The sequence below is a fragment of the Vanellus vanellus genome, assembly GCF_965231255.1.
Source record: "Vanellus vanellus genome assembly, chromosome: 14".
Lineage (NCBI taxonomy): Eukaryota > Metazoa > Chordata > Aves > Charadriiformes > Charadriidae > Vanellus > Vanellus vanellus.
In genome coordinates, this window is record NC_138919.1 from 16,232,405 (window position 1) to 16,255,935 (window position 23,531).

The following is a 23,531-nucleotide window of genomic DNA, read 5'->3' on the forward strand; positions in this document are numbered from 1 at the left end:
TGTTCTAATGGAAAACCTAATTTATCTTTTGTAAAAGCCAATTAGACAGCATAAAAGACAGATATTATTATCAAGTTAGGGCGATCTGTAAATGGAGATTCAAAGTTAGTAGCAGTTAGAGAAATGTAACTCATGTTAATTGAATGCTAATTATATGTGCAATTATTTTGGATTATACTGAGCAGTAAGAGACAGTGTGCTAGAAGTTAGTGTTCAATGGAAGTCCATCTTCTGAAAATTTGGACAAAGTAAAATGATTGGATTTCCCTATATCATTTTACATATATTTTTCTTTAGTTTTTCATATTGCATAATTCAAGCTCACGTATAAAACTTCCCTCTCATAATCTATATTTCACAGACAATTACAATGGACATGCAGAGGTGGAGAACTGGTCCTTTTTTACCTAGTGGGGCTGCAGTGAAGAAAACAGTGATGATGTGGGAAATTCCTGAGGCATGTGGGGAGACGAGATATACATCTTCTTCTTCAGACACCATTTTACAGAACTCTCTGAAATACACCCTACAGTTTCCAACTCATCATTCAGAAAACTGGCGTGAGATCTGTGAAGGAAAGGGGTCAAAATTCTGTAATTTCTATGGTTGTGCAAACACAGCTTCACCAAGGGCCAGACAGAAGCGCAAAGCACTAGAAACCTTAGAATAGCACCTCCGATGCTGGAGTAGCAGGGTACCACTAATTGAATTCCATGATATGAAACTAAGTTAGCAAATTTCTGAAAATCACCTACAAAAGGTAAAACACTTACTTACGCACTAAATAACAAAACCCTACAATCCATGCACTGCAATGAGAGAAAAAGAAAAAGAAAGGCAAAAGGAGTAAAGGAAGGAAAAAAAAAATACATTTGGTATCAGGAAATTCTTCATATTTCTGCTGTTCACTGCTGTGCTTTTCTAATCTGTATCATTTCATTGAAGTTGGTTTAAAGGACAATACTTTCTCACCTTTGTCTTAAATAAATTTATATGCCTGACAATTTGAATGGGGTTTCAGTGGAGAAAATCTTATCCTTTACACATCTTATTGCTATCTATGCTAATTTTTTTCTTAATTTAAAATGGAAAAATATCAGGTCAACCTGGAATTAACGTTGCATATGCCAATTTAGAAATTTTTCATAGGTTTCATTGATCTGTCTGTGCGTCTGTGAAACAAAGAAAAGAGGTAAAGGCTTTATTAAAAACCAAAGCCCTTAGATCATAAAATATGGCATTATCATAACAGGAAAAAAAAAATAGTTACTGATGTGTTTAATGCTACAGAGGAGGCCAGAGAATGCAAACAAGAAATAGATGTTCCAGACAAGTATTAACGCTAAATGTTTCAGACGAGAGTTGCAAACAGTTGCTTCCTCATTTCTGCTTCACCAGTGAAGCAACGGTAGAAGCAACGAATCCGGGTACTATAGTTTCAAGAATCAAGTTGTCTAACTGGCCAGAGGAAAACCTATGTAATAAGCAGCTAAAAATGAATGCAGTCACTGTTTTCTCTCCTAGCACCCATCATTTTAGAGACTTAAGGGGACGTAATTTACCCGGTACAGCCCTGGTCCAGCAGGAAAATAACGCAGTGACAGCAACAGGCGCTCCATTCCCATACGAGCTGTAAGTGCCAACAGCGGGCAAGAGGACCCGATCAAGAGGAGAGAAAAATTACTCTAGTGCTTCCACATTATTTCCAAAGTCTATCTTATTAGCTAAATCTGCATACATAGAAACAAAGCTCAGGCAGAACCAAATCAGTAAATGACACGCTAAAGAATTAAAGTAGAGTGAATTTACCACTCTTTGTTGCTACAGTGCCAATTGAGCTATTCAGCTACTCTGCCCAGGACTGACGGCTCTAATGGGAGTCATTCTTTTGGGATTTTTTTTTTTAAGGACTGGAATTATACTGGCAGACATATAAGCCTTCGGATTTTACCAGGCTCTGAAAGATGTGTTAAATACTAACATTCACGGATAAGAATCAATCAGCTGGGTCCTTTAACACACTTAGAATAAATTACTAGGTAAGCCCTCTATTTCATCCACTCTATTGTGTGGGTTCTACCTATCCATCGATCTAACGCCATACTATTTGTTCTAAATATAGAATGCTTATGCCTACTCTAAATAAGTATTTCTAGCTTGCATCTAAAAATAGATCCATACCCAATTTCGTTTAAATCTCCTCCTGCTACATTTTAAAGCTTTTGCATTGTCCGATACCGTGCGATAAAGTCAGCTATTAGCTAAGCCCAACAATTCTCCTTCATCAGAGCCACCAGTTGGCAATTCATAGAGAGGAAACATCTTTTTGGGCAATTCAGCGGCACACCACTGAAGACTCCAACCGCTTGTGATTCTCAGTCCATTTTTATGGAACAGTCGAAATGCAGCAAAGTAGGTCAGCAGCATCCCCCCGAAAGGTTTCTCAGGAAGCTCCCCCTGCGAAAGCTCAAACACTAGATCAAAGCCCCACCTCGACTGCCACACTCAAGGATCCCTCTAGGATGTGCTCCCTTATGAAAAACTCTTGTGAGGTTCCACAGGAGCTTAAAGCCTGCACAAATGAAACAGCAACATTTCCTTGTTGTTGTACTTTACAGCTCCTTGAAACACGCTGTTATTCTCTCCGAAGACTGTAATTGAAAGTTATAAGTTATAACAACTGATTTATTCTTGCTGAAGGACTATTTAAAATGATCTGAAGTAACTGAAATTTAAAGTTTAAAACCCGCATCAATAGTTCTATCCTCAACATTTATTTAAAAGAGGTTTCGAACAGAGCAATATGATATAATTTAAAAATGAATTCAACAGTTGTTTTTACTCCCTCAGAGAGCAGTTATTGCCTGTCATATAATTAAGTGAATATGCCAGTGACAGAATACACAAAGCAGCAGGGAGCACAGGAAAAGACTGAAGCCTCTGGTAGTCCATGAGCCTTTCGGCTCACCACAGTGAGAAAACCTGTCTAATATATTAGAAAGAGAGAATTAAAAGACATGATCAGAAAAACAAGAAATTGCAAGGAAACACTCTATCAGTATGTCTCATACTGGGTGTGAATCAATCCAGATGATGCTCGGCGAATTTTATGACACGTTACAAAACATACTGTTAACACTTTATCTATCTCACATAAACAATTATTTAAAATTGGTAAAAGTCAGCTGAAAATAATAATATACCTTGAATAACTATCTAGAATGAATAAAAGATGTTCATGGAGCTTCAATCTACAGTGAAGACTAATATCAAGAATTCATCTACTCTATTCAAATCAGCCTAATGCGTACGTACAACTATTAGACACCCTTCATATTTTTTTTGTCTTCAACTATGAGACCCTCTATGATAAATAAAAGGAAATAGGAGGTTCTTCCTCATCTCTAAACAGGAACAAAGTGAATAGTAAGTTTTGGACTGTTGAATTTTGCTTCTGAAACGAATGCCCTTATCAGTTACCATTCCAAGTATCCAGAGTCCTCAAAACAAGAGGAGATGTCTGACATATTGCAATGACAACACCGGGAGTCTTCCCCATGAGATACAGAACTGGCTTTAGCACACCATATTTTGGATGCCACAGCAGCCAGTAGCACTTCCAAGAATATTTCTTAGCCTGTCTCATCTCCACTGTCAATGATCTGGTACACAGTATTCTCTTCTCAAGTAATGCCATCAGAGATCATTGTCTGTGTTCAGAATGAAACTGCAAATACGTTAGACTGAAACATGTTAGCCAAAAGTACGTTTGTCAATAATTTTTTGAAAACAGCATATAAAACAAAGTTCTTCTTTGAAAAAAAGGACCTTTTCACAGGGTATTTTTCCATTAAGTTTCAAAAGATATTCAATATTCAATCCACTCACATAATAATATTGTTCAGCATTTCTTTTCTCTTTTCTTCATACATGATAAAGGCATCCAAGGCCAAAATTCAGACTGCTTTTGAGGAGGGGAGTTGATCCTCAGGGAAGTATTAGCTGCCTTCAGAGCTTTCTACAGCGTGTGGGGTAAGAGGCCGTTTGCCTTAAACACTGACTGTGGCCTCTACTCAGTCTATGAACATCGTGAAAGATGTCCCGGGCAGTCCAGATTTCATATTGTAGACTCGGGGCAAAAACGCTTCTCTGAACACCAAGTGATCTCTAACTGAGATTCATGAGCACTATGGGAAACAGTTCCTGAAAGGAACAAAAAGACAAAGAAAGAAAGAAAGAAAGAAAGAAAGAAAGAAAGAAAGAAAGAAAGAAAGAAAGAAAGAAAGAAAGAAAGAAAGAAAGAAAAAAAGGAAAGTATATAAAGTAACATCCAACCAGTTTATCAGGATAACTGACACTGAGGTGCGAGTGATCGCACTGCGACGTTGGCACTGCCTGTTCCCTTCCTTTCTGGCCCTTTCAGCGATTTAAATTCCTGAAGCCCAGGCCAAGATTTTCCTACAGCGGAGGACACCGTTTGAACAAGTGGTCTACCCAGTCCAGCCAGCCACTAAGGCTGCCAGAGCCACTGCGGCCCGCGCCCGCAGGCCGAGGGAGACAAGGGAACGGCCGTGGCCACGCACATCTGGAGGAGCCGTGCCGGAGACGGGTAGAGGTGAGGGCCAGCTGCAGGTTTTTACCACTATCTTCCATTTCAGGGGGACTTCACGGGGGGGGGGTTCTTCCATGGTGACTTTGCTATGGCGTTATTTATTCCTAAATTCTGTAAACAAATTTATTGATTTTTTTTTTTAATCCATTATTGAAAATTCGGAAGAAGTTTCACAGAAAACGCCTTCAGAAACTAAAATGGCAGACGCTAGAAACGAAACCCCAGCATAAAAGTTAGCGTGTGAGCAAAGTTAATAGCACGCTAACTGCTTTTCAAGAACAGAAGCGATTCTCCATGGCCTTGCCAGGGGAGGTAAGCACACTCACAGAATACCAAACTCTGACACCGGTCTAATTGGGCCACCGCAGCCATTGTTACTCTGCATGTGGCCACGTCCTACTGTTGAGGTTCCTGGAAACAAGAATATGTTTTGAATAAACATATGGTTTATGACAGAAATTCAGGCGTGTTTCCTCAGAGGTGAGCTGCTGTTATATCACCTGTGATGAATTCCACCCTTTTGAATCCAGAACTGAAGAGCAAATTTTGGTCCTGTGACTCTTACTGCTTCAACGCTCCACACGTAAGAACGTTTTTCTGGAAGCTTCCAATTACCGTGGAATTTTTCTCAGGGATTTTTTTTGTACCATTGATTAAAGATAATCACGAAAAGAAAACTATGGCTACTAATTGTTGAAGTTGTAAGGGAATATATTGAGATGATTATCGACTTAATGAAGCTGGCACTGAAATACATTTTCCTGATCTGCCTACTCTGTGTAGTGCGTCTTCTGACTGGATAATATGCTGTGTTTTCACTCAGCCTCAGTAAATAACAGACTGATCTCTCTTGTTTGCAAATGACAGCAAACACAGTTCCAGGAAAAATAATAAAACAAACAAACACAACATGCAATGCAAGTATCAACCGTTTCAGTCTCAGTGAAAATAAGCTTCATAGAGAAAGGCTTGTTTCAACATACTTAAACTTAATGCCAATTTGCAATTGCAAATCTAATTCTGAACTATTTACTAATTAAAAATAATATGGTGTGCAAATTTCATAGGAATGTGTTTTTTCAAGTGCAAATCCATACAGATTGATTTACAAAGCTAAGTTATCTGCACCTTCTGAGGAGGAAAAACTAGAACGACCAGTTAAAACAGTCCACCCTTCCTCCAATTTCAGTAAAGGTTACTACCCCTGAACAAGCTTTTCAGTGCATTTTTTCTTGTCCTGTCTTTATTTACTGTGTATTGAGAATAACCTTTTTCCGTTGAATGAGCAGAGAGGGAAAACCGGTTGGTTTTGACTTCCTACCACCAATCTGCCATAACTATTCCAAACCTTGCCTGTGAACACCCACTTCTTTACTCCATGTATATATTCCAGCTTCACTTCTCATCTTCCAAATATAAATCTTCTTTCCCAGGCTCTAGAAAATTTGCAGCATACATCTTAAACCACTTTTGATCTCTTGACGGATATAAGCACGCCCTTGCAACAAAGACCAGTGAAGGGCCTGATTTCCTTGTATGACAAGGTGACTCGTTTAGTGGATGAGGGAAAGGCTGTGGATGTTATCTACCTGGACTTTAGTAAAGCCTTCAACAGCATTTCCCACACCATTCTCCTGGAGAAACTGGCTACTCATGGCTTGGATGGGTGCACTCTTCGCTGGGTAAAAGACTGGCTGGACGGCTGGGCCCAAAGGTTGGTGGTGAAAGGAGTTATGTCCAGTTGGTGGCCAGTCACAAGTGGTGTCCCCCAGGGCTCAGTACTGGGGCCGGTTCCGTTTAATATCTTTATCAACAACCTGGACGAGGGGATCAAGTGCACCCTCAGTAAGTTTGCAGATGACAGCAAGTTGGGTGGGAGTGTTGATCTGCTTGAGGGTAGGATGGTTCTGCAGAGGGATCTGGACAGGCCACATCGATGGGACGCGGCCAGTGGTGTGAGGTTCAACAAGGCCAAGTGCCGGGTCCTGAACATGGGTCACACCAACCCCATGCAGTGCTACAGGATTGGGGCAGAGTGGATGGAAAGCTGCCCAGCAGAAAGGGACCTGGGGATCTTGGTCAACAGCCGGCTGAATACGAGCCAGCAGTGTGCCCAGGTGGCCAAGAAGGCCAACAGCATCCTGGCCTGTGTCGGAACAGTGTGGCCAGCAGGACTAGGGAAGTGATCGGCCCCCTGTACTCGGCACTGGTGAGGCCCCACTTCGAGTGCTGTGTTCAGTTTTGGGCCCCTCACAAGACACATTGAGGCACTGGAGCGTGTCCAGAGAAGGGCAACGGAGCTGTGAGGGGTCTGGAGCACACGTCTGATGAGGAGCGGCTGAGGGCCCTGGGGGTGTTCAGCCTGGAGAAGAGGAGGCTGAGGGGAGACCTTCTCGCTCTCTACAGCGCCCTGACAGGAGGGGGTAGCGAGGGGGGGTTGGTCTCTGCTCCCAAGGAACAAGGGACAGGACAAGAGGAAATGGCCTCAAGTTGTGCCAGGGGAGGTTTACATAGGATACTAGGGAAAAGTTCTTCACCGAAAGGGTTGTCAAGCTTGTGTTGGAAAGGTTGGAAAGGTTGGAAAGGGTTGGAACAGGCTGCCCAGAGCAGCGGTGGAGTCGCCATCCCTGGAGGTGTTTAAAAGATGGGCAGATGTGGTGCTGAGGGACATGGTTCCGTGCTGGTTTTGGCAGTCTCAGGTTGATGGTTGGACTCACTGATCTTCAAGGTCCCTTCCCACCTAGACAATGCTATGATTCTATAGCCAGGCTGGTACTTTAAGTTGTGCCATGATGAGCAAACTAACCAGGATTATATGTTTTTTAAACCTACTAAATATAGCATATGTTACTCTTCTGGGACAAATGATCTGTCAGCAACAAATACCAATGATTAAAAAAACTAATGTTGCTCTTAATTTGTACAGTGTACACATCAGAAATTAACTCTTGAGTTCCACAGATGATCAGTCTGTAGCAGTTCTTGGCATAACTTTATAATTGTGTTCTAAATGCTGTATGCATCTTAACTAATTAACGTCACGAAACCTGAAGTAGACTTGTAAGTATTAGCATATGCCCTGAAGCATGAGATTTCATTATCTTTACCATTATTTTAGCTTTCATAAAGATAAGCGTTAACAGTAACATAGAACGAACCACAGGAAAAAGAGGTGGTTACCTGCACCTAGAGCATTTGATTTGAAAATCTTCCAGGAGCTGCAATATTCCAAAGCTTGAGTGCAAACACACAAATAAACATTTATGTAAATCTACTGAACATATCACTGATACAAATAATGGTAAAAAAAAAAACAAACAAACAAACCAAACCCCAGACATTTCCCTTATGTGTTTCATGATTCAAATACTGTGCTCAATAAAGCTTTGCTAATGCCATTACAAATGGCTGCAAATTCTGTTCCAGTTGCCAGGAAGATAACTGAGAGGCACAAAGTACAAGACAGGGCACAACTGTCTTTCCATATTCTAAAAATATTAGGACGTTTTCCTTGTCATTCTCTGGATTACTTCTGTTTCTGTATCCTGTACAGATTTGACCAAATATATTTGACAATTCTATACGAGTATATGCAAATAGATATCTGTAATGGCATTATGATATTTTTTGTCCTTATTTAAGGCACCCGCTATTATCTTCACTATTAACAACGCTACCTAATGGGCAAATGTCTGCATGACAATAAAAGGAAATTAAAGTAGAGATTCCCAGTGATACAGTTCACTCCTGCTCAGTATTCTGAGTAGGAAAATAGTTTGCTCATTACAACATTTAGTTAGAAATGTTACCTAGAAAACACAGATATGTGGTCCCAGTGCCTCAAATCTATGACCACTCTACACAGAAGTCATTACAGAAATAAAACTTCTTAATGTAGGAGCATTGGCCTGAATTTTATGGAAGTATAAATCTAATCTCAGTTTGAAGCTGTTGATATTTGAAATACAATTATTTTTATGTTGGACCCTTGAAGGGAAATTGAGAGATTTGTGAAAATGTAAAATACTCTCTAAATATACAATGTACCATTAAGAGTACAGTCAAGTGATTGTGTCATAAATGCCTTTAGAATCCAACTGTGTTGCTTTGCTTTACTGCTTAGCAACTTTTCCAAAGAACTGTTGCATGTAGGAATGAGGTTATCTTGCAAAAACTATTTATTCAATTAAACAATGCTTAACTAAAGTATGTTTTCCAAATCTTCAAACAGAGATCAGATCTTATCAATATTTATGCAAATAAATGCAGTAAGTTTATCACATGCTTAAATAGAAGTACGCAGTTTAGCACTGTTCCATTAAAACACTATGCAGGGATCATGCTTGCAGTACAGTAAGCAAAATGATTCAAGGACTCATGAAGTGCCCAAGCCTCCCAAGAATACCACAAACATTTCCTGAGAATCTGAGTTTTCACAATAATTAAAAAATGAAATGAACTTATACTTTACCCTCATTAATTTTGCTAAGTTGTATCAACAAAAGAGTGGATGAAGGGGAACTACATCCACTACAGTGGATGAAGTACAACGGTACTACAATAGAACTTTCAAAACCTCTAATAAGCTGGTATTAAGAAAACCGCATTCTCATAGAATAAGATGCAAAATAATGAGAGGGTTTACAATTTTGACTAGGATAAAAATAAACATTACATATAAATGGTCAATTCAGAGTTTGGCAGAGTTAGTTCTGGACAATCCTGATGTTTCTATAGTTGGCTGATGTTGAATAATTAAATTGTGATATGGCAAAACTGCAAAGCACAAAGCAGTATTTATCTACTCGTGACAATTGAACCAGGAAGGCTGAAAGGAAAAACAAGAATAAACTAATGTAAAACACTATGGGGTTTTGGAAAGCATAACACAAGCCATTCACGTACCAAAATGGATTAGAACAATTCTGATATAAATTAGTAGGCAACTAAATCTTCTCTTCTGGTTTGTTCTGTTTTGAGCTGTTCTAGAAAGGTCTCCATTTTTATTCTCTTCGGTTCTATTGCCCCCGACTCTTCTCACCACATTCACTTAAGTTAAAACGCCACTGATGATACCACAGAAGTGAGAGTGACGTGGAAGACCTGCGTCCTTCACTGACGCACGACTCTGCTCCCCCCGGAGCACTGGCTCCTGTCGTGGGTGACAACACGGGCCGGGGAGGCAATACTTCACTGCTCTAAAGATTGTTATTTCCCCACCTAAACATGCTCCAGCCTCTGCGTACCTCTGCCCGGAATACCTTCCCCTCCACTTACAGCTAGCATAGCGCAGGGTAAAATAATCCATAACAGTTAAAAGATTAAAGTACAAAGAGCTTATTAAGTGTGACTATATTAAAGGAGTAACTGCTGGAAGAGAAAGTAAATGTCAAAGTGAGAGGGTGCACCTTCAAAGCTCACCCAATGCACTACACTTAAAAATGTAAATTAAAAAACCTTATTAAAATACTAGATTTTATATTAGCATTTATAAAGCACAAGCTCAGAGTCCTTTTCATAATTCTGGTAAATCCCTTTTGCAGTTTAATAAAAGAAGATATTCAACTTTTGCATGTGAGCAAAGACCCAATGGAGTTGTTTTTTTTTAAGGTCCGCATGTGAGTAAAAAATGCAAACCTTTGGAAAGTACTTTGATGTTATACAAAGGAAAGGTTTATTGTTATGTTATTCCAGAGGCATAAATGAAGTAGTAGGGAATTAAAAAATTTAAACTATTAGCAAATCATGTGGCCTCTAGCTGGGTAGCTTAGATCTGCTGTCATCCTCTTGGCCCATTTTATGTCACGCATGTGCTCTTTATATTACACACGTTATATAGAAAACAAAGTGCAACAAATACAATGTGTCATCTTTGCTTTTGGTGTAAAACAATCTGTCTGTGCTATCTAATACAAACCTATCAAAAAAAAAAAACCCAAAGTACTGCATTTGATGAATATGCACATTTTACTATAGAAATGACTGAAATTCACACCTACCAGTACAGAATATATTAGAACTGATTAAGTGAAGATCCCGTTGGGTGCAGCGGCCTTCAGAGTAGATGACAGCAGTCTCAGAGACCCCATAATTTATTACTATCTCCCAGCGAGAAAAGGAGAACTCTAAAAGGTGTTCCTCAATCAGAAATTTTCCTACCGATGAAATAATTTTGCTTAAATAATTAAAAACATCAGGAATTGAATTCGGAGTCTTTATTCATCTACTATTACATCTATAGGTTTCATAAGAGAACGCAAGGTATATTTTACCCACGAGTTTTTCCACGTCATGCTCGGTATTTTTTTCCGTTCTGGAATTGTTTCCTGAATGAAAGTGGCTTCCCAAAGAGACAAGAGGATGACAGCTGAAATTGTACCTTTATGAATCTTGATTAGTGAACCTTCAGTACCATAAAGTTTCTTATTTAGTGACATGAACACTGACAGCTATGGATTAGAAGTGATCACGCATTAAAATATTAACGCGCCACTTCTCTTTACGTCACTGAAACAAGAAGATCTCGCTAACTCCCTGTCTTTATTAAACTATCAGTGGCATATTAGCTTTTTCTTCTACTGGAGTTTTTAAACCATCAACATACAAGAAAGGCCTATTTACAAGATTCCTTCAAGGTATTTTCACTACGTCTGCTAAAAGGTTTCTTAAAAATAAATTCATTTACTCTTCAGATAATGCTGTTGAAACCGTAGTTGAGTCCAGTCAAGAGCAGATCTGGGACCCAGCCAAGTGGTTGCACAGTATTCCCTGCTCCGGCTCTCCTGCTGCGCACCCGGGCCATCGCTTAGCAGCTATTTGCCGCCCCCCTCGTTACAGCACGGTTTTAACTACGCGTCCGCGTGCAGACAAATCCACCTCTCGGAAAACACAGCTTGACTTGTTCACAATGACGCTAAATGTGAATAAAATATTGACAAACAAGCCGACACAAAGATGTGAGGGCAGATATTTAGTTTAGAAAGTTGGTTTTGTGGTCAATATCGCAACAGCGAACCACACGATCTAAGATGCGCTCCTGTGAAAGCACAGACTAGGTACAGGAGGCAGAATTTTCAAGGCACTTCCACTGACCTCCACCCACTTCAGATTTGGGACAGAAACAGTTTGCGAGGAAGGGTACAATCAAGGAGAGAAAGACTAGCCAGACTTGCAGCAGAATTAGCACTGCAGTACTTTTGTTTCGGGATCATCCAACAAATCAAGGAACTGTGACATTTTACTAAAGGACAGTTAATTTACCTAAACTTGACCAAGTAAGATCCAGTGTATTAGTGGCTGACAAACAGGGCTAGGGAATGTTTTTACTGGCTTCTACAGTAGTTTCATGAGATGCTTCATGATAGTGAAAACTCTTTAGAGAGAATCTGAGAGCTGGGGGAAATCAGCGTTTCTCCCCTTGTGCCTCAGCACGAGATGGAGCATCCAACAATTTCCTCCCTCCTCTTACTTTGCAAGACAAATCGTCCTCAGTTTCGTTCCAGCACGTTTATTAGGATGTATGATCTCTTTTGCCCCCCAATACTTCTGTGTAAGCCAACTTCCAGCTGTGATGACACAAACAGTGTTAGAAGACGGGAGCTGATGATAGGGTTGTTTGTTTGGTATAAGGTCTCGTTACAGAACAGCTTTTCAAGATTCGAGATTTGTCTTAAACGGCTGCCTCGCTTCTGAACCAAAATAATGAAAAGCTCCAAAAGTAACGGGTTTCATTCTGAAGCAGTTGGAAGAAAAGAAAAAAAAAGCTGGCTAGAAGTGCATATTAATACTACATTCAATTAGCCGCCCAATTATTCTCTTTGATACTCAAATACTCCACACAAATCTGCAGCAAAACAGCATATTTAAATCCGCACTACTACTACTACTACTTACTAATTTGCTAAACGGGTTTTATAAGTGGTGGTGTTTATACGACTACCATTTTTCTTGGCTTTGCCTCCTTTTTTTCCTCGCAGAGCGCTGCCTGTGCTGCTGCGTGGGCAGTGCAGGTTCAATCCACAATTCTGCTTCTCTTCCAGAGTCAAAGCCGACGCTTTCGCTGCGGGGAGCAGCAGGGAGCGGGATGGGCACGTCTGGCCACACTCAGCAAGGAGAGGACAGGAGGTGGGGGGCAGCAGCAGAGGAGGGGGCCAGAGAGCAGCAGCGACATCTGGACAGGAGCTGAGCAGCAGTACTGCACCCCTGAGTTCGGGGGTCCCGTGGAGAAGGTGACAGAGAGGGTAAAGAAACTTCGGTAGAAGATTTGGGCAAAGAAGAGGAAAATGTCTGGGGGGCATAAGGCAACAGCTTTGCTGGCAGATATTAATGGAAAGGTAAGGAGGTGTCTACACGGAGCGGCGAGGAGAAGGGGCTATGTCTGAGCTGGGACCAGCCTGAGAAGCTGGCTGTGGATGACAGCAATAGCTGGCAGGCAAGAATTACAGACAGAGAAGTTTCACAGAGCTCTGAAATAGCAAGAATTAGGAGAATTTGAGCTCAGGAGCAGGAAGATGAGCTGCAGACTTGGGGAAATGGTTGTGCTGGGGCAAAAGGTTTGGAGGAAACGACTCTGGAGAGCAGAAACTCTGGCACAAGATTACCAAGGGACAACACTGTCCCTGACACCCTTAAAAGTGGGACCCTCCACCTGTCTTTTGCCCCCTCAAGGCAGGACATTTTTCTGCTCTTGTTTATCACAGTGCCAGTTAAAATAATAGTAAGGACACTTGATGGGAACATCCAATATTGACTGCATATATTGGAGATTCTTGACATTTTCTCTCTCCTTGATCATAACATTTCTGCTCACTTGTGAAAAATACGAATAAAAATATAAATAAATTAAAATGAAATGTACATAGAATTTTAGAAGTGCATTATGAGGTTGTTGCTGCAATATCTGTTGGGTAAACAGAAAATGCAGCTGTCTAACAACAGCCATTGAAATTTATAAGTATCCCAATAAACTGTTTCTCGTTGCTGCTAAGGCCGGTTTCAGTTCCCATGGAAACAGATGATGGATTGCCAAAAATGAAATTTGATGTTTTAAAATAATCAGTGATTTAAACTAGTGATTATTATGAAAGTATTGCACTCTTCTTCTCCAGTGAGGAGGTATTATGCTGGGAGTGGGGAAAGAACACATGGCAGCTGGCAGACAGCAACGGAGTTGTTAAAATTCTTGCAAATGGTATCGGCTGCTGAATGACAACAGCAAATGCAGTTTCTTGAAAAATCATTGAGCAAAATCTAGCAAAACTCTATTTTAAAAAGTGAATAGCCTTTGAAGTTTTGCAGAAAAACACATAAAATGGTATTGCACAAATCTTAGCTCCAAGGCTTTCAAGTGCTTTTGCTAAGTAAGGTCTCCTTTATACCTCTATTTTGAGAATTCAAGTAGCCAGGAACACGTAAGCTAGAAATTGCTAGATACTACTTCTGCTTTTTGAGCTATGAATTTATTTGTCAATTACACATTAGGTTCTGATCCTACAGATAAGCCACTACACAGACAAAATGTTGGCAATGTTCAGTTTTCCAGTGACTGGAAGGTAGGTGCAGAGGGGACACCTCCGGGAGGGATCAGTGGCAATATGGGGGGTTGTGGTGGGAGTTTGGATTGAGAGGGTCAGTAAGATTTTGGGGGAAGAAATTAGGGAAGAGTGAGGCAGCTCACGGAACAGGTGTGGGGGCTTCTCTGACCTTTCGGGGAGGCTGGCTTTTGTTCCTATGGGGCTTCCCAATAAGAGGGTGGCACAAGCATAGACCAGGCTCTCAGGACACTGGGACACCCGCTGCCACGTGAGTGAAAGCTGGACCGCCTCCAGCCCACAGTCTTCCCACCTTCTCCTCCTCCTAGGATTTGCAACCATTTCCCCAAGCCAAGCCATCTTCTAAGTTCCTCTCACTGTCTTTTCTTTCCGCCATTGGGGTTGAACAACACAATCCACCTCTCTCCCTGTATCCACGGTCTTCACACGCGCACCTGTCTTGACCCAACTGTGGTTTTCTTCATTTCTGTGCTGACAGCACGAACCAGTCAGGTGGAAGGGGAGGAGAGGCATCGACCTCCTCCAGCATTTCCCTTTCATATCCCCTCCCCGTGCCACTGCTACGATGGTAAGTAGGCTGATCTATTCTACGCTTTCCCCACTCTAGTGACAGGAGTTAAGAGGGAAAGCAAAGAGAATAAATCTGAGCAAGCCAGCGACAACTGTGGTCACCCCAATAAACAGATGCCTTGTTTGTCTATGTCTAGAATTGGTCCTGACGCGTAAACCAACCAAAACCAGCCACAGGCATATATTAAGAAATAAAAGGTAGTGCTAACATGCAGCAGACAAATAGATTTCATATGAATATTGGCAGAGTTTGACTGTTTTTTTCTCACTTCTAATTGCAAGATGTCTTTACAGAGTTTCGCCAGAGCCAAAAATCACCCCTCTCGTACGGACCAGATGATAGACCCATGAAACCTCAGACAGCACATTCACAATTTATTTAAATTCATTTGGAATCGGTTAGATGAAGGCCAAACACAAACCAGCTAAAGATTCCACTCACAACTAAGGATCAGAGATAAGCCGTAGGCAGGCTGCCAGCTTCTTCCTTTCTCTGCAGCATTAATTAACGTAAGGTCTGCTTCACATTTGCTTCCATGTACCAAATTCTTTAAATTCAAGTTGAATACTGTTAACGAAGTAGACTTGATGCAAATCAACCACAAAAGCCACAATGCATCCCCAGAGTGTAAAGTTCTCTGGGTTTTTTTCTTCCTGAATCACACAACAGTTTTCAATATGAAACTAAATCTGACAAAGTGATAGGCCTTGAAAATTATTCTACGTAAATCTGTACTATAAAATTACAAACTTATGTGTCTTAACACCTGTCCTGGTTTGAGGTAAAACAACCCATTTTCAGTTTTACCATTTTACTTTGCAGCTAAGCCTCTTTTAACTAACTGAACTTTCTGGGATTAGCAGCATATTGTGCAGACGCTGTTCGCTCTCAGAGCGGTAAGACCTGATTAGCTGTAATTGATGCCCAGGCACGGGATGCAGAGAGGCTCGGGCTCATCCTCGTGGCTCTGACACCCACGGCCAGCGAACTTGGTTCCTTGCCCCGTTGGAGGGTCGGCAGCAGAAAAGCGTAGAGGGGTCCCACCTGCGGGAGGAGCGGACAGGACAGGTGACCCCAAACTGACCAACGGGGGATTCCATCCCATCTGCCGCAGGCTCAGTATAAACGCTGAGGGATCAAAGGGGCAGCGCTCTCTCTTCAGTGGCCGCGTCCGAGGAGGACTCCGTCTGTTCCTCTGCATGTGATCCCGATCCTGAATCCAGACCCGGAATCCAGTCCAGTCTGGGACTTCCCCAGTGCCACCACTGACGTGATTGTCATCCTGGGAGCTTGGTACAGTTTTGTATATATTTCATTATTTCCTTTTTGTTTTATTATTCATATTTCATTAAAGTAATTTAGTTCCTTCTAAACTCGTAAGTCTCTGTCCCTCCTCTGCCTCTCTCTTTGAAGAGAGGTCGGGGGGAGCATCTGTCAGTCGCCCAGTGGCCGGTTCGGCCCAAACCACAACACCACCTTTGCACATCATCTAAAAATCCACTAGAATCATGACAAAAGGCAGCATTTGTCCCTTTCAGCATAGAAAGAAAATTAGTAATCCTTTGTAGTATACAGCCAGAAGTACTGACAGATACATTTTACTTCAGTCAGTTTTGATTAATAAAACTTAATTGGTAAACATAAGACATTACCTTCTGCTATATTTGATAAGTCACGGGCATTTTGTATCTATTTCCATAAAAATAGAGATATGCGAGGGGTCGTAGCAGATAAATTGTTCCCAGGGATTTGTGAACAACTGCCACTTTCTAAGCATAAAGCAATAGTTCTCTTTTGCATATTTGCTCTTAAGAATGACTGCAACACTTTTAAATAGCCTTATCTTGGCTGCATATTAAAATATTTCCATTTGTAGATAGAGTAGTTCAAAGATGGACTGAAAAAGGTTTTTCCACAAAAGCACATTAGTTGTTAAAGGATTATATTCATGATTTGTCCCTAATATCATAATTAGTTCTGATTAGGAAATGCAGCAGATGCAAGAAGTGAGCCCCAAGGCACAACGACAAGGAGTCATCATATTTGCCCACCTCTAAATTGGATACGATTTCTAAAAAATAGTGTAAGTTCACTTTCAAAGAGTAACGCTACTAACACTTTTTTGTAGTCCATATTTTCCCCTCTCAAAGTACATTTGTCCCCAGAAAGCAACAAACTCATAAATCAATTTCTACCGCAAGCTGTGATAACTAAATCTTACTTAGAGCAAAAAGGTTTCCTTCTAGCGACACTTCCATTCCCTTTGTTTTACAAATTCCAAATCTATGATTATTAAATGTAGCGGCACATAGAATGATTTTGTTCTTTAATTAGGATCATCTTAGGAAAAACAATATCCAACAGTCAGATTTTCCTCTTAGACAGTGATCTTTAAAGCTTTATTGAAATTTACAGCTCTTGAAGATTGTGCTGAAAGATATTGTAAGCAGCTGAGGCCCATTAAAACACAATATTAGTTCCAAGCATCCACTCTTTTTCTACCACAGAATATGGATTTTACAGTGCTAGCATAATGGCAGCAACTTCCCTTCGCTTAGAAAAAAAAAACAGATATTAAAAAAACGCTCTGTGGTTTGTGGTCCAAATTTGTAATGAAACATATTGGTCAAATCTCAAAATGTGCCTCGCATCTCATCCATCGGAGTGTCTCCCTTGGGAGGAATCCACTTCCAAATGAGCCTTGCTAAAAGGCATGGGCTTTGGCAGCAATTTTTTTCTCCTGCCCCTCTTCCACCCTGTGATGGGCTGTGGTGCTCCTACACACCCTGCATTCAGCACATACGTGGTCCCCAAATATGACTCAGTCTTCCCCTCCCTTCATCTAACCAGCACACGAGATTTCACCTGAAAAGTTAAGAAGGTCTGAATAAATTAATTTTTGAAACATATGTTTAAGACCTGTGACAAACAAATGACGAGCAGAGAGAAAAACAGCGAGGTTGAATCTAGACAAGTCAAACAGCTTTAGAAAATAATCCTGGGATTTGCTTACCCTGAGGTGTTAACGTTCTCCTCTGCTGAACACAGTAGACAATAACACTCAAAACAGTCCACTGACAGCATCCAGGACTACTCAAACTGAGTACTTGAAGAGATGATGGGAGATCTCCCTACAGTCTTTCACATGCATATGGGCCTTGGGGATAACAGTAAAATTTCACGTAAGATGATTCCCAGTGCTGCCTGTTCCTTCAAATTGAAATTACTCAATGGAGAAGTTTGGTTAAATAAATGAATAACAGGGTACTAACGAATTTCAGTTTAAGGAAATAATTTAAGTCTACAAAATATTCTTCTTTGTCAGGTACTGACTTGAAAATTAAAGTGGAGCCTGTAAAAAGTATATACAGATTTTTTTTTTATACAGATAAAAACAGCTTATAGGTTTTTTGTCACCTCTCTTCCTGCTGAGAGGTGTCACAGCACTTTATAAAGTCAGCAGACTTAAGAGATCTGCAAACTTTTTTTTTTAAAGTATTGCTCAGCTAATACACTGCAGAGTTGACAGTCTGAATTTATTGTTCACTAATGCTAATCATCACAATTTTAATTAAAGTATTAGCCGGTGTATGTGAAAAGTAATTATGTGCAACTAACGTAAGTTGTCTGACAGGCCAGTATTTGTAGAGAAATGCATTGCTGTCACTGGAACTGCTCATATAAAATGAAGTGGTGTTTGTTTTAAAGTGAAAAATGTACACATGGCACATTAAGGGAGCTGCTAGCATCAAGGCAAAACCTAATCTAATGCTGATATCAGCCCCAAATCTGATGTAATATTCCCAGATGGTTTATTTTTTCTCGTCTTTTAAAGCCTATTCAGCTACAGCTCCTTTTTGTTGAGACTATCATTAATTTATCTAAAATGTTACCTTAACAAATGGCTAGTAAATCTGCACCAGCTTTGCTTATTTGCAAGGTATTACGAGTGTTTAAAACCACAGCAAGTCATATTTGACAGTTGCTTGTGCCTAACATGTTTTCATTCCACGATCTCTCAGCACACTTAGTCCCTGTCAGAGTCAGCAATGACCACACACATTCAAATGCATAATGAATTGTTCTTACTGCAAAAAATAGATATTAAACTCATGTATACCTAAAGGCAATGCGATTCATCTTCCCTGTCTAGTGGGATGAAGTGCATTTGAAAGCGTTTTGGTTCATTAACAGTTAACTAAGTGACAAAATGTTCACCCAGCTGAAAGGGACACCCAGAAGTGCCTTTATATGCCAAAAATGAACTTTCCTGTTTTGTGTAAGACATAATTCCACTAACAAAAGACGTGAGTTGATATTCATCTAACTGCAGCTTACTAGGGGAAAAAATAGTTTCACTGTAAGAAAGTTAATGAAGACAGTAATAGTCTTCATAATAGAAGTTTTCTTCTTAAAGAAGAAACCAACAATAAACGAATTGATGGTTAGAGTGAACCTTTCCAGTAAAAAAGTCCTTCACTTCGAAAAAGGTAAAAAAACCCTCTAAGAGCGGTAAGAATTTAATTCCTCAATGCCGCAACTGAAAGGCAGTTGTAGACCTTGACAGTGCCACTGCCCTTTGTGCCTCTCCAAGCTACCCGACCTGCCTCCTGTAAACAACGTTAAACGCACTCTGCGTTTAGGCCTGATGAAGTACAGCCAGGCAAGGCAAGCTGGAGTCTTGACAACTCCGAGTAGCAATTTCTTTTGATGCAGTTACCTTTAGAGAGGCTATTGTTTTCTGTAAGATGTGAGGAGAAAGAGGCGAAATCGTCCCATCAGTCAAGACCTGGATAATAGTGCAGTTGGAATTCCACGTTAGCCTCCTGGTCTATTTGGAAAACATTAATCTGTCTAGGTGTAACGTGAAGTCTTTTCTAAAACTTCTGGGGAAATTTTCATGCAAGATAATAATAATAAAAAACATCCTAAGCCCCATTTCCTCTCCTTACTCATTTTCTCCTGCTGTCGATCTTTTTGGTCTTCTCTCTAATTCTTCACTTGATACTTTTCTAGCATGTACACAGCGTCCTTCTGATGCTCTAGAAACACGCCTTTAAAATACCAAGCTGAGGCTTTGGTGACAGACAATGCACAAAATCCGAAAGGAATATAAATGCACACTGTACTAAGCAGGGGGGAGAAAATTTTAAGACTTAAATTTTTAAATACACACCATCATGATGGTGCACTAGCTCTACTGCAGATTTGTTAGTTGCCTTAAGTCATAAACTATAACAACAACGCCATGAGCAGGCCATTTGCTGCACATTCATATATTATACAGGGATTTGTTGACTTTACATGCCCACTCACTTAGGAGGAACTTGTCATGCTACTCTTGTTTTTATCCGGGAGCTTTAACAAAATATGATGGCACCAACACCACTAAAATGGGAATTAATACATAGTTATTTCCTGCAAAATTCCACCATGAGTTACACTACCGGTTAAATTAAAAAGAATAAGCAGTTTGGAAAAAAATTACCTTTGTCTCAAAAGAAACTTTCTCGCAGAAACTATACCACAGCCATGCACACTCGCGTGTAGGATTACCATTCTGACTAAAAAAAAGGTTACACCTAAGCTATGCACTGAATCTTTTTTTCTTTTTTTTTTTCCCTCAGCCTAAAAATCTGACCTTTTTCAGCCTAATGATCAGTATGAGAAAGAGGAAATTACAGATTTGTTACACCCGCTTATCAGAATTCAGGAATATCCATTCTGGTGAGACCCCCCTGCAGTGCTGCCTCCAGCTCTGGAGCCCCCAACGTAAGAAGGACATGGAGCGGGTCCAGAGGAAGCCACGAAGATGCTGGGAGGGCTGGAGCCCCTCTGCTGGGAGGATGGGCTGGGAGAGTTGGGGGGGTTCAGCCTGGAGAAGAGAAGGCTCCGGGGAGACCTCAGATCCCCTTCCAGTGCCTAAAGGGGTTCCAGGAGAGCTGGGGAGGGACTCTGGATGAGGGAGGGGAGCCATAGGGGGAGGAGGAATGGTTTTAAACTAAAAGAGGGGAGACTTAGACTAGATATAAGGAAGAAGGTTTTTACAATGAGGGTGGTGAAACTCTGGCCCAGGTTGCCCAAAGAGGTGGCTGATGCCCCATCCCTGGAAACATTCCAGGTCAGGTTGGACAGGGCTCTGAGCAACCTGGGCTAGTTGAAGATGTCCCTGCTCAGGGCAGGGGGGGTGGACCAGATGGCCTTTAATGGTCATTTCCAACTCAAACTATTCTATGATTCTATGATCTGTTACAACTGGCAACTGTGTTAACGTGTATAAATAATCATTAGAAAACACAATGAACAAATAAGAGTCTTATCTGACATATCATAAAGTATCATCTTTTACATAATACATTTAGTGATACCAGAAATTTTTGACAATCAGCAATTCTGTTATCTTGGCTCCCTAGAAATACACTACCATTAGAATGCTGAATAGCTGGCAGAAGCCCTCCCCAGGAATGTCCTAAATACCAGTAAACACTGAAAGAGAAAGACACCAGCATTTACTATACCATAAACTTGCTAGGTAAACCCTACTGCAGAGCCAATTAAATGACATCCCTTGAAACATCTTAAGAATTAGTTTTTCTCAGAACTACTCCTTCCTTTTGATCTTTCATGTTTCTCACATAAAGACAACTCAGCACACTCTCTGTTTCCACATCAGTAAAACGAATTCATTCTCGTGGTGACAGTAGCCCTGTTGTCGTGGTTTAGGCATCAGGTTCATTATTATGGCATAAAAATGGTGCAGTGTTAAGTACGTGTATATTAAGGCTTTTGCATGAATCAGAGTTAACTTGACCAACTATTTAAAAGAATTGCTTTCTTAAAAATTGCTACAGACAAAATATTGGGCAACGCCAACTTCGTCTGTATTCAACGGGCACTGGTGAGAAATCATTGGGTACCATAACCACCGCTACCGTCCTCATTTTTAGCACTGCTTATTTCCTCAGTCTGCATACGCTGCAGCGATGTCACACTCAGAGATCATTATTACAGCTGACAGGGTCGCTGATTGATGTGGCCAAATCATTTTAAGCTTGTTTAAGAGGATTAAAAAAGCTTTATATTGATTTAGCAATATAAGGTACTTTTAATCAGTTTCAAGAGCATCCACACAAGGTGGTTGTATCAATTTAACTGATCGGTTTAGCAGGTGATCCGGTCAGATTGATGGATCAGTCTAACTGGATCAGCTGCTAAACCGATCAGTTAAATTGATGCACCTCTGTGTATAGAAAACATGATGTTAAATGCACAAATCGCTCCACAGATAAGAAAAAGAGTTCCCATAAGATATTTTTACAGTTTTATACGCATCCTCTCCTTGTCTCAGGTTTGCTATGTTTTTAGGGCTGCCATATTTGCTTCCAGCATTTCACAGCCAGCATTATGAGAGTGGATGCTGTACGGTTTTTCCAATACTTTGAGGGAGAAGCAGATCTTTTGCGCATAGAGTGCACTGATGATAGGTACGTGTACCATAAATCTGTCGCTTCCTGAACTTACCGGGCTTACTATTCAGTCTGTATCAAACTTCCACGGAGGTGCACGCTTTCGGCATGGATACTTCTACCGCGAGAGTTTTCAGAAATACCTACACAGGCCAGACACATGTCCTCAAATTCCTTTCAGACAAAATTTCTGACCAGGGAAATAAAATGTATGTTGAAACCTTTAGGTATATTTGACCCCTATTAGAGAAGAGAGTCCTACAGTTTTCCCGTCTGTAAGCATCACCACAGAGCTGTGAATTACAAGTGATTTTACCCTAACATTCCCAACAGGGTGGGAGGAAGACTGGAGCACAGCATATGAAAATTAGGATTTGATATTAACGAATACACTTGCAATTTTCCCAAACTGTAAGAGAAGTCACACAAATCTCATTTTCAGACAGCACATGCTTGCTTGGGTCACTCTGTTCTGATCCCAGTAGCAGTTCCCAAGACACTGTCCGGTACCTGCATAACAAGGCTTTTGCACCATCTGCACATTTTTGATTTGTGTATTCTCAACGTTGACAGAAGAAAATTTGTAATGTGGCAGGAGTGGAGGAAGTAGATTCTTAATGGTTAATAACTCAGGATTTGTCACTTAACTCTCTTCAAGAGATTGCCCAGAAACCCATTGTTTCATCTTCCAGCTTGTTTCCCATCAAATTGCTATTAAATTATTCATAAATTATTACATGGTTGCTTCACATCCTTGCAATACTAATTTCAACAGTTTCAAAGAGCCTGTATTACTAACTTTCAGGTTTAAAAAATGCACATAAGCAGCAGTAAAATATACCGTACAGATTAATAAAATTAAAATCCAAGAAGAGCTTTCCCTTTCTAATATAAACTTTAAAGACTCAGCACCCCTTCTGGAACTTAGCAATATCCCATTACCATCAGTTGCTAGCACATCTATCCCTTTGAACACATGAAAATATAATACACAGATAAAAATAACCACCAACACTCTTGGCATTTCAACAGTTTCATAATAAATTAGGCAAGTAAAAAAAGATTTTATCACCATTTTTTAATGTTACAGCTAACCCCTTCAGTCTCTAAATAAAACTGTGCAGGTAAAAACACAGGATGGCTTCATAACTGTTTCAGGAAAGGATAAACGAGTGCACCTCGGGATAATATCTAGTCAAAGTGCAAATACTGTGCCATTAGTGGGTGAGCAGGTAATTAGTCAAAAAGAAATAAAACTGTCATTGTAGGTTAAAAAGGTAAGGAAAAAAAAGCAATATTTAGAATTTTATCACGGGGAAAATAGTATTGAG

The 23,531-nt window shown here is 40.5% G+C and overlaps 1 protein-coding gene across 1 annotated transcript in view; it reads right to left on the reverse strand.

Annotated features, from left to right (window-relative positions):
- SDK1 (sidekick cell adhesion molecule 1) overlaps positions 1-23,531 on the reverse strand; it is a gene marked incomplete at its 3' end in the record, with an annotated part of 423,737 nt that overhangs the window by 265,558 nt on the left and 134,648 nt on the right. The window lies entirely within an intron of this gene.